Source organism: Pinus tabuliformis, chromosome 3_1, assembly GCF_031772625.1.
Source record: "Pinus tabuliformis cultivar Carrire ecotype Pingquan chromosome 3_1, CPIR1, whole genome shotgun sequence".
NCBI lineage: Eukaryota > Viridiplantae > Streptophyta > Pinopsida > Pinales > Pinaceae > Pinus > Pinus tabuliformis.
The window spans coordinates 872,895,840-872,906,256 of NC_142301.1; the positions used below are offsets into that span (position 1 = coordinate 872,895,840).

Genomic DNA, 10,417 nt, shown 5'->3' on the forward strand with positions numbered 1-10,417 from the left:
TACTTCCATTTCCACATGTGAACTGTCCAATCTCTACAAGGGCCAGGTTGATTCTTCATTGAGATATGAGAATAGATTTCTTTAGCGGAAATGCAACCTGCAGCAACACGCCCTCCCCACACAAGCTTATCCTGCTTATGGCACAAAGAGATTCCGACATCGCACTAAATATTGTAGTAAAGTTCCCATTCAACCTCAAATTCTTCTGGAAGACCAATCTCCCAAGAATGTGGCCAGAAGAGAACATAGAGGGGCCGCCAATGTTGAGACTGGAAAGGTTACGAAAACCCTTCTGATTTAGCGTTTGAATTACAATAGTCAGAAGGGTATGATGCCCACGAAATCCCTTAATTTCGTCGAGACCAATAAGAATCTTCTCACTGCTACTCACTTGTCAGCATAAATGGCCACATATCCAGGGTTTTGCTAGCATCAAGCTTCGCTAGATGAGGGATGCTTTGTTATTTGAGGGAGCCCTAGTAGAAATCCAAGCCGCTAGATTTGTTTGCACTGGAGATACTTCCCAATAATTATATCTTGCCAAATTTTAGGATAGTAAGGCTAGATTAAAGCGCTTGGAATCTCAGATGCCCCACCAAACTATCTAAACCGATCTACTGATTGATTCAAGCCGGATGAGATGAAACTTCTTAATGTTATTTAGATAATCTTCGGCAAAATCACATAACCAATCTTATGTCGACGCGTTTCGAACCAACCAGTGTGATTCATCGTCAGGACAAGTGGTTCTTAATGTTACCATCGACACACCAAATAAATTTTCCTATGATTGCGTCATTTTTTTTTAATGAAAACCCGAGGGAGATGGAACAGATGCATCTAGAAAACTAATACACCTTGCTGGCTGGCCTTATCCAATGTCACTCTGCCTCCTAAAGTGAGCCATTTCTGGTCCCAACAAGTAAGTTTTTTTCAAAATTTTTAATGAGCCAAATCCAATCTAAATTTCGTATTTGGTGATCCGAAATACTTAAACCCTCCAGACAAATATCTAATTTTGATTCCAAACAGAGAAGCAATTTGTCGAATAACCTCTGAATCCCCTTCATCAGAAATGGCCTCTGATTTATCTCTGCTGATAATGAGGCGTGAGGGTTTGCCGAATTTGGTGAATACTCGGAAGAAGACCTCCCATTCTGAAATTTTTCCTTCTCCAGAGCAGAGAACATCGTCCATGAACATGAGGTGAGTTGTTGAAGTGTTCCTTAAAACCCTGCAACCGGAAATTGAACCAACTTCCTTCTCTTCTCTTCTCTTCTCTAATACTTTTGCTAAGTGCATCGACGACCAAGATAAAAAGGGGAGAGAGCACATTCTTGTCTTATTCCCCTATAAATTCTGAAGATTTCGGTAAGGTCCCCATTGATTAAGACAACCATAGATGTCGAATATACCTAGGCCATTACCCATTTGACATGTTTGTGAGGAAAGTCGATGTTGTGGAGTATCGTTCTGAATAGTTCCCAATCTACCCCATCATCAAACCTAATAAGATTGATTTTCACGAGACATGCTTTCAACTTCCAGGTTTTAATGGAAAGAATTTTAATAACAATATGTTAGTAATTTAATGTGAGCAATAAATTTTATATATATATAATTTTTTTATATTTTTATTTTCCATTCTCCAAAGGATGTGTATTTTATTTCATTTTTTTAATGTGTAAAAATATTAATAATAAATATAATTAAATGTATATATAATTTTATGGAAATATTAATTACAAAAATAATTCAATATATAAAGATGTTTTCAATGTTAACTAAGTACATATTATATAAAACAAATGAAAATAAAACTTCTTTATAATTAAAACATTTTATTAGCTTGTTAGTCAAAACTAGCATAGATGCGGCTTAACTCCATAGTTACCAAAAATCGTCAAAACTTAAATGTCTAGAGATGCAAACATTTACTCAAATTTTACACTTCGAGAGAGATTTGCATTTCTAAAGAGATTTGATCCCCTCAAGACTGGTAAATCCAAAATTAAAATGAATCTATGCTAATTGATTAAAAAAATATAATATTTTTAGTCAATCTTTCTCCTTTCATAGGATATAGATAAAATGCTCATTGACTTTACATGTAAATTTTTATTTAATATTAAATAAAAATAACTGTTCATTACATTAAATTTATATCATTGTTGTATTTTTCATTTAATATTTAAATATAAATAACTTCTTTCCCAAAAGCATTTCAGTAATATAAAATTTCAGCGTTGAATGACCACAGAATAATAATTTGAAAGGCTCAGTCAGCTGTGAATTTAGAGTAACGGTGACATAATGAGAAGCTGGGGAAATTAAGCACTATATGCAAATTCAAAGAAAGCTTCACAATGCATTACATACACCCTGAGCAGCCAGGGCTGAAATCTGTTAAAAATCAAATATTCTGGCTTCGCTATGAATTCTGCGAAACTTGCATAACACATATTTACGGTAGCAAACAGCACGTTTTATTTGTGAGACCGGCTTTGCTCAATCACTGCAGGGGAACGCTCTTCAGGACGACTGTTTCTACAGTAAGGCCCGGCCCGAATCCAAACAGAACTCCCACATCCAATCCCTCTCCGGTGGTCGAACATCCGTTTTGATGAGACGACTTCCTCATCTCGTCCAAGATGAAGTGCACGCACGCGCTCGACATGTTTCCGTAGTCGCTCAGCACTTGCCTCGTCGCCCTCAGTTTCTTGGGATCCAGATTCAACTTCGCCTCCACCTGATCCAGAATGGCCGGTCCTCCAGGATGGGCGATCCAGAATAATTGGTTCCAGTCCGAGATTCCGAACTGCTGGAATGCCTCAACCAGACTCTTTTCGATGTTCTTGGAGATAAGCCCTGGAACGTCCTTGAGAAGGTGGAAGGTAAGTCCGACCTCTCTCAAGTGCCCGTCGATTGCTCCGTCGCTGTCGGGAAGAATTGTCTGTGCAGTCCACATCAGCTCGAAACACGGCTTCTCCACCAAAGGAACGGGATCAGCTCCGACGATGAGGGCGGCCGCACCGTCGCCGAAGAGAGCTTGGCCGACCATACTGTCGAGGTGAGTGTCGGAGGGGCCACGGAAGGTAACAGCCGTGATTTCACTGCAGACGACCAGAACCCGAGCTCCCCGGTTGTTCTCTGCCAGATCTTTAGCGACGCGGAGAACGGTGCCTCCAGCGAAGCAGCCCTGTTGGTACATCATGACTCTCTTAACGCTGGAGCGGAGACCCAGAAGCTTTGTTAGCTGATAGTCGGCTCCGGGCATATCGACTCCACTGGTAGTGCAGAAAATGACATGAGTGATCTTAGATTTGGGCTGACCCCATTCCTTGATGGCCTTGGCAGCCGCTTCTTTTCCAAGCTTGGGCACCTCCACCACAACCATGTCCTGCCGTGCGTCCAACGATGGCGCCATGTAGTCGCATACATTGGGATTCTCCTTCAGAATCTCCTCCGTCAAGTACATATATCTCTTCTTTATTCCCGATTTGTCGCCTGCAACACACGAGATCATCGTTACTATAAGCATATAACCATTTTAAATCGGTAATCGTCATGTTATGTGTGATGAAATATTAGGTAAAATCCAGATTCAAAATTGTTAATCACCGTATTATGAAATGCTATGTAAAATCAAAATTCAAATCACAGTGAATCATTGTTATAAGAAAAAGTTAGATGCAAAACTTACACATTCTCCTGAATTTTTCCTTGAGCTCTGTCATATGCTCGCTGTTGGTGATTTTGAAGTAGTAATCGGGGTAACTGCTCTGGTCGACAGCATTGGGGGGAGTGGCAGTGCCGATAGCGAGGATGGTGGCTGGGCCATCTGCCCTCTGCGCCTTCCTGAATGCCTCCAAATCCTTCATCATTCCTGCAGCCATAATGTTTTTATGACTTTTGCTACTTACTGCTCGGCAGCCAAGCAGAGCAGCACAGAATCTAATGGGATGAGCTAGGCGAAGAGGAGCAGAGCCGAGCTTGAGGAATTAAGTCTTCCCCTCCCTATGTTTATATGATCGATTCTGGAGGTAGATTGCCTGTGGTTAGATTGGACGCACGTGCTCAGCCCGACTGAAAAGCAGAATTAAGGAAACTAATGGTCGTCAGCGACGGGCAGATTGCAATTTGCTTCCTGCCAACAACTGGTCAATGCACAACAAACGTGGAGTTCGATAGAGTAAGTAATTGAGTGACCCTAAATTCTAGTTGTTTAGACCCGAGAATTTGACGTCCACACCACACCACACCACGTTTTTTCGTTTTCAGATCTATGTGATTCTCCTAAATAATTTTAAAACGTGTTTTAGTCCTAGAAAAAAAATTACAAATTAGCTCTGAAAATAATGGAAATTTTCTGCAAGATTAAAATAAAATTGGATATAAATTTTTTGAAGATTTGATTTATAATCATCAAATTTCAAGATTTTGAAGACCCAAAAATTAATTCAGAATTTTGGTATCCAAAAATTAACTTCAAAATTTTAAGTGCCCATAAATTCCTCATAGTGTTTAATCTATTTCCACTATTAAAAAATAATTCAAATATATATTTTTTACCCAATTCTAGCAAAAACACTGCTTTTCTAAACGAATTTTTAGAGTATGTAGACAACTCCGTTAAAATATAGAAATATAGATTTGACGGGCAGATATAGATACAAGGCGTCAAATTTCTGTCATACCCCATAGGGTGTTTAAAAATTAATATATTCTTATTTTTACTGTTAAATGTTCTATTCTATAATTAGTTATGTGAGTGGTATATATTCACGAGTGTGAGTGGTATATATTCAAAAGTTTTTAAAGATTATATGATTGTTTTCTATGCAACCTCTAATCGTGAAAATGAATTTTGTCCAGTTCGATATTTTAAAATGTTGAAAAAGGAAATTAAGGTTCTGAGTTTTTGTCTTATTACATTGTTATACGAATCAAATTTTTCAATGTACACAAATATTAAATGTTATTCATAAATTATAATTAAAAAAGGACGCATAGGAAAACACTGATGTAATTTTTGCAAACAAACAAACACTATTTTTAAAAATACAATGTGAATTCTATATTATATACGCTTACATGTGGAAAAAATGTTTTATAAATTTATAAAACAAAAGAGGAATAAAGAAACATGAATTAAATTTCATTTGAAACACAATAAAGATGATAACGTTTATTAGGTGGGAAATTTTAACATAGATTTAAATAAATTCCTAATAAAAATGGTATTGAATTAAATACGAGGGCTTACATTAAAACAAAACAAAAATATGAGGGAGATGACGTTACATTAAAAAAATATATATGTGTTGGCTAATATATATATTGTATATGTTGAAGATATGTATAATGTTACTTTAAAATTTTAAAAAAAATGTGTTGGTTAATATTAACAAACTCAATTAATAATCAGGTAAATTTATATTTCGTTGCATTCAGAAGTTTTCGGTTGTAGGAAGGTAAACTCAATATAATAGGACATGCTCAATAAAATTAGTACGAGTGAAGGGAAATAGGGGAAATATTGAGTAGAATGTAATATTTAGGGTGGGGTCTGACCTGAAATATTAGGTAAAATTTAATAATATTACATTTAATTAGTATATTGGGTAACATATAATATTGTAATATCATGCCCGTAGGGATTTGGTCTCGTGGCCAGCAGACAGTCTGCTAAGTTGTTCGTGCCACTGTGCAAGTCACAGGTTCAAGTCTCCTTTTAAGGGGTTGTTCTTGCCGGTTGGGCTTCCACTAGATATCAAAAAAAATATTGTAATATTATATTTTATGTAATCAATATATTTGTAACACTTAATATAGATGTGTTCCATCTATAAATTTAATTAATAAGAAGATAAAAACTTAATAATTACAATATGACAAGATTTTTAATCATGAATATTTACCATGGATATTATTAACTTCTAAGTAGGTTTTTTTACAATACCGTGGGCCAATATCCACAAGAGAAAGATAGAGAGGGAGAGGAGGGAAGAAAATTATAACACCATGGGCTACTACCATGGTTTATCAATACCAATGCCATGGGCCATCTAGACTTTTGATTATTATGTTATGGATCTATGCTTTTAATTGTTACAATACCATGGGCCAATACCATGGCTTATCAATACTACATGCCCAAAAACAATAACTTATTTCAAAATAAAAATATTTTGCAAATATTTTATTTTAATTTAAGTTTATAATATTTTTAAATTAAATCTAAGAGAAAAAGGTTATAATTACTTCTGAGGCATATCTAAACCCTCCATCCTCATGACTACTAACAATATTTTCATAGAGATTAAATAGAGGTTTTAATAAATTAAAATATGAGAATACGTTTATATATACATATATGAAATTTATATAATATAAATAATATTATAAAGAACTAGGATAGATGCATCTTAACCAAGGATCCAAGCGAACTAATAAAGCAAAGTGATTAACAATGATAGAGGAAAGATAGTGGGTGATTCTTTTAATCTTTTTATTGTTGTATTTTCTTTAACATGATTGATCCAAAATATAGGTTTAATATCTTACAACCAATTATGTCTTTTATTAATTTAAGCAATTTATTAAATACAATACAATGAGATCATATTTAAGAAAGAGAGTGAGATGGAAGGGGGAATAGAGTGTGGGAGAGAGACATAGAGGTGAGAGAGAGAAACGAAGAGAAAGAGGAGTGTGAGAGAGGGAGGGAGAGAGATGGATTTGGAGGGGGAAAGAGAGGGAGTGACAAGGGAGAGATGAAGATGGAGAGAGAGAGAGAGAGAGAGAGAGAGAGAGAGAAGGGGAAGAGATAGAGAGGGAAAGGAAGAGGGAGAGATAGATAGATATATAGATAGATATGGGGGGAGAGAAAGAGAGCGTGACATATGTTTAGGGGGTTGAGATGAGAGAAAAATAAGGAGAGATAGAGGTAGGTATAAATATAGATGGCATGGGGAGAGAGGAAAGAAGAGAAAGATAGAGAAAGTTAGGGAGAGGCAGATAGAGTGAGACGGGGGAGAGAGGGAGGGGAAGAGAGAGAAGGAGAGGAGGAGGGAGATAGACACAGAATGGAAGGTTGAGAGAGAGAAAAGAAGAAAGAGTCTCACAGAGAAAATACAAACGTAGAAGTTAGATCTAGAAAGTCATGAATATTTTAGATTTTCACTAAAATAGATGTATTGATTTTAACGTAGTTGTTGATTTCTAATCCTATTTGATCACATGCACTATATGCATTAATTTCACTGTAGATGTCGATTTATAATTCTATTTAATACCTTACACTAGATGCATTGATTTCAGTGTCGATGTTGATTTCTACTCCTATTTGATTGCTTGCATAGGATGCATTAGTTTCAGTGTAGATATTGATTTCTAATCCTATTTGATCACTTACATTAGATGCATTGATTTCAGTGTAGATGTCGATTTCTATTCATATTTAATACGTTACACTAGATTCAATAATTTTAGCGTAGATGTTGATTTCTACTCATTTGATTGCTTGCATTGGATGCATTGGTTTTAGTGTAGATATTGATTTATAATCCTATTTTATTACTTACACTGGATGCATTGATTTCAGTGTAGATGTCCATTTCTAATGATATTTAATACCTTACACTAGATGCATTGATTTTAGTGTAGATGTTGATTTCTGATTTGATGCAACAAAATGTATGATGTACATTAATTTCAAAGTAATTAGATTAATAGTGTGCATTGATTTCAGTGTATGCACATCTCTACCTCCTCCATATATATCTCTATCTCCCATTGTCTCTCCTTCTCTATCTCTCTATCTCAGCCCCTAAACATACACACTCTCTCTCCATATCTATCTCTCTCTTCCTCCCTCCCTCCCTTTCCCCTCCCTCTCTCTCTCTAACATTTCTCTCTCCATATCCATATCTCTTCCTCCCTCCCTATCCTTGCCTCTCTCTTCTTACCTCCCCCCCCCATCTATATCTCTATCTTCCCTTGTATCTCCTTCTCACCCCCAAAACATACACACTCTCTCTCTCAGTGTAAGCACATAAAAATTAACCATAAATACAATACTTGAATTTTCATCCTGAAAAAAATGTTTGCTTACTTGAATTTATAATTGGGTACATTCATATTATTCCCATCTTCAATCATTCAACATTGTTAATTACTTTGCATTCAAATGCGATAATAGAAAATAACTACCATTGAAAATTATTTGGGGTCTAACACTCCATAATTCACAATGATTGACTTTGGAGAAAACTACTATTAATATAGAGCAACAGAGACAAGGTATGTTGTTTACTATAGTAGCTCGAGTTAAATATTTGAATGGTCTATGACTCTAACTACTCTTTTCATATGATCAATATGAGAAAATGGAAAAAAATAGTTTCAGATTGGTTGCAATTGAAGATTGTTTATAATTGAATATATTCTTAGTATTCACATTTTCTATCTATCAAAATTTTTACATTGACACTTTGCACTCAAAAATTGTATTTCATCATTTTTCATCATTCAAGTTACTAACAGTCTCTCTCATCTCAACAAACTGAGGTAACTAAAAAAAAAAAAAATTAAATTGACCAACTTAACCTTAGACATATTTAGCATATTTAAAATTATCAAAATAATTAGATGTTCAACAATTTTTGTATGACCATTCACGACTGAAACCAACCTAGATTCATCTTAAAACCGGATTTATCAAGTGCCGAGATGGATCAAATCTCTCGAGGTGCAAAACTTTCCTCAAGTTTTGCACTCAAAAAATAGGTTTGCACCTCGAGATATTTGATCCCTCTTGGCGGTTGATAGATCCAGTGTTAAGATGGATCAAGGCTGGTAGTGATAGTGGTTCAGGTGCTTTGAACATTTAACATAATTATAAAATTCCAAATTAAAATGGTGATTGAATGTTTCATTAAGAGAATAGATGTTCAACTCTTGTTGATGATGATGAAAAAGTGCTACTTAATTAAAAGAAGAAATGTTTTTTACTGATGGTGATGCCAATGATGATGATGATGCCACCTAATTAAGAGAAGAGAAGAGATGATGATGGTGATGTAAACACACTTCCAATTAAGATGACATTTTGAATGAGAAAGCACTGAGGAAAAAATGGTTTTCGCTCTAGTTAGGGTTTTAGGATACTACTTTGTGGATTTTGGCACTAATATCTTGGATCAACCCATTGTTTGAAGCCATGGTGGCCTAGGGCGAGTGGGATTTTGGCTATTCAGTGAAAACAAGCTTGGATGCAACCATGTTTTCAGTATTTTGGTAGATACTCAATTGAAATTATGGCGCTCTAAGCACAGGATTTCCTTTGAAATAGTGGACCACGATTATAAGGACACATCCTTCATGGCAGACTATCAAAAGGCTGATTTTGGCACCATTATCATTGCTCAATGGTCCATGGCCATAGATGAGGATGACCTATCTTTACTGGTGAGGTTGATTTAGGATGGATGACCCATTTTTGCGATTGTATTCCTCTCTCCCTACTTATTTCTTTGTTATATATTATATACACGGGTACCCTTGGTGGGCATCATTTGTTAGTGGTGGTTTATGAAAATATGTTGTGACTCGTGTCTCCCCGCGAAGAGGTTGGTTTTCAATTGGTCATTGCTCCAAGAATCTTCTTGGGGGTCAAATCCCATATGAACACGTTCCCGACCATCTTTGCTTCCCCTCTTGGCCCTGCTTGTGGGTCTTTGGTTGCTACTCCAACATCTATGGTAGTTCACAATTTCAAATGACAGGGGGGTCACAGACTATTTTTCTTTCAACATTCTGAGGACTCAAAATATCTCTCCTTTTATTCTGCAGGCGCTGATATGGGCATGTGAAAACTTATGAAGGGAAGTGTATATGGCTCTTGTTGGGCTAAAGAGCCTCATCAAATGGAATCTCATCTTTGTTGGTTGGAGCTTGATGTTCCTTTATCCCCGAAAGAGCCTTATACTTTCTAGATTTTCATTAAAAGCCTACAAGGGAAGGCAAAATTGCTTTGGATTAATGCTTCAAGCACCATTTACGACCTGAAAGAGAGTATAAAGAACAAGTGGCATATTCCAATAGAGGATCAAATCCTCCCTTTTGTAGGGATTTTACACCAATATTGTACACGAATACAAGATAGTGGTATCATCATGACCTTGTCTATTATTCTGAATATGTAGTCGCATGGTAGTGCTCCAGAGTCTAGGTCTCAAAATGGATCATTTTCATACATGGGCGTAGTCAAGGGAAAGTCTTCCCTTCCTAGCAAACTTCCCCAAAACAAAAATGGACCACAAATCTAAAATAATCTTACCCCTACATTGTTGAACAAATGGAAAATGTTCCAACCATGGATATAAATTTTATAGAGGCAAACACTATATTTCAT

The 10,417-nt window shown here is 36.0% G+C and overlaps 1 pseudogene; it reads right to left on the reverse strand.

The window, feature by feature from the left end:
* Positions 1-2,326: 2,326 nt before the first annotated feature.
* Positions 2,327-3,493, reverse strand: LOC149190354 (chalcone synthase 7 pseudogene; annotated as a pseudogene).
* Positions 3,494-10,417: the final 6,924 nt, after the last annotated feature.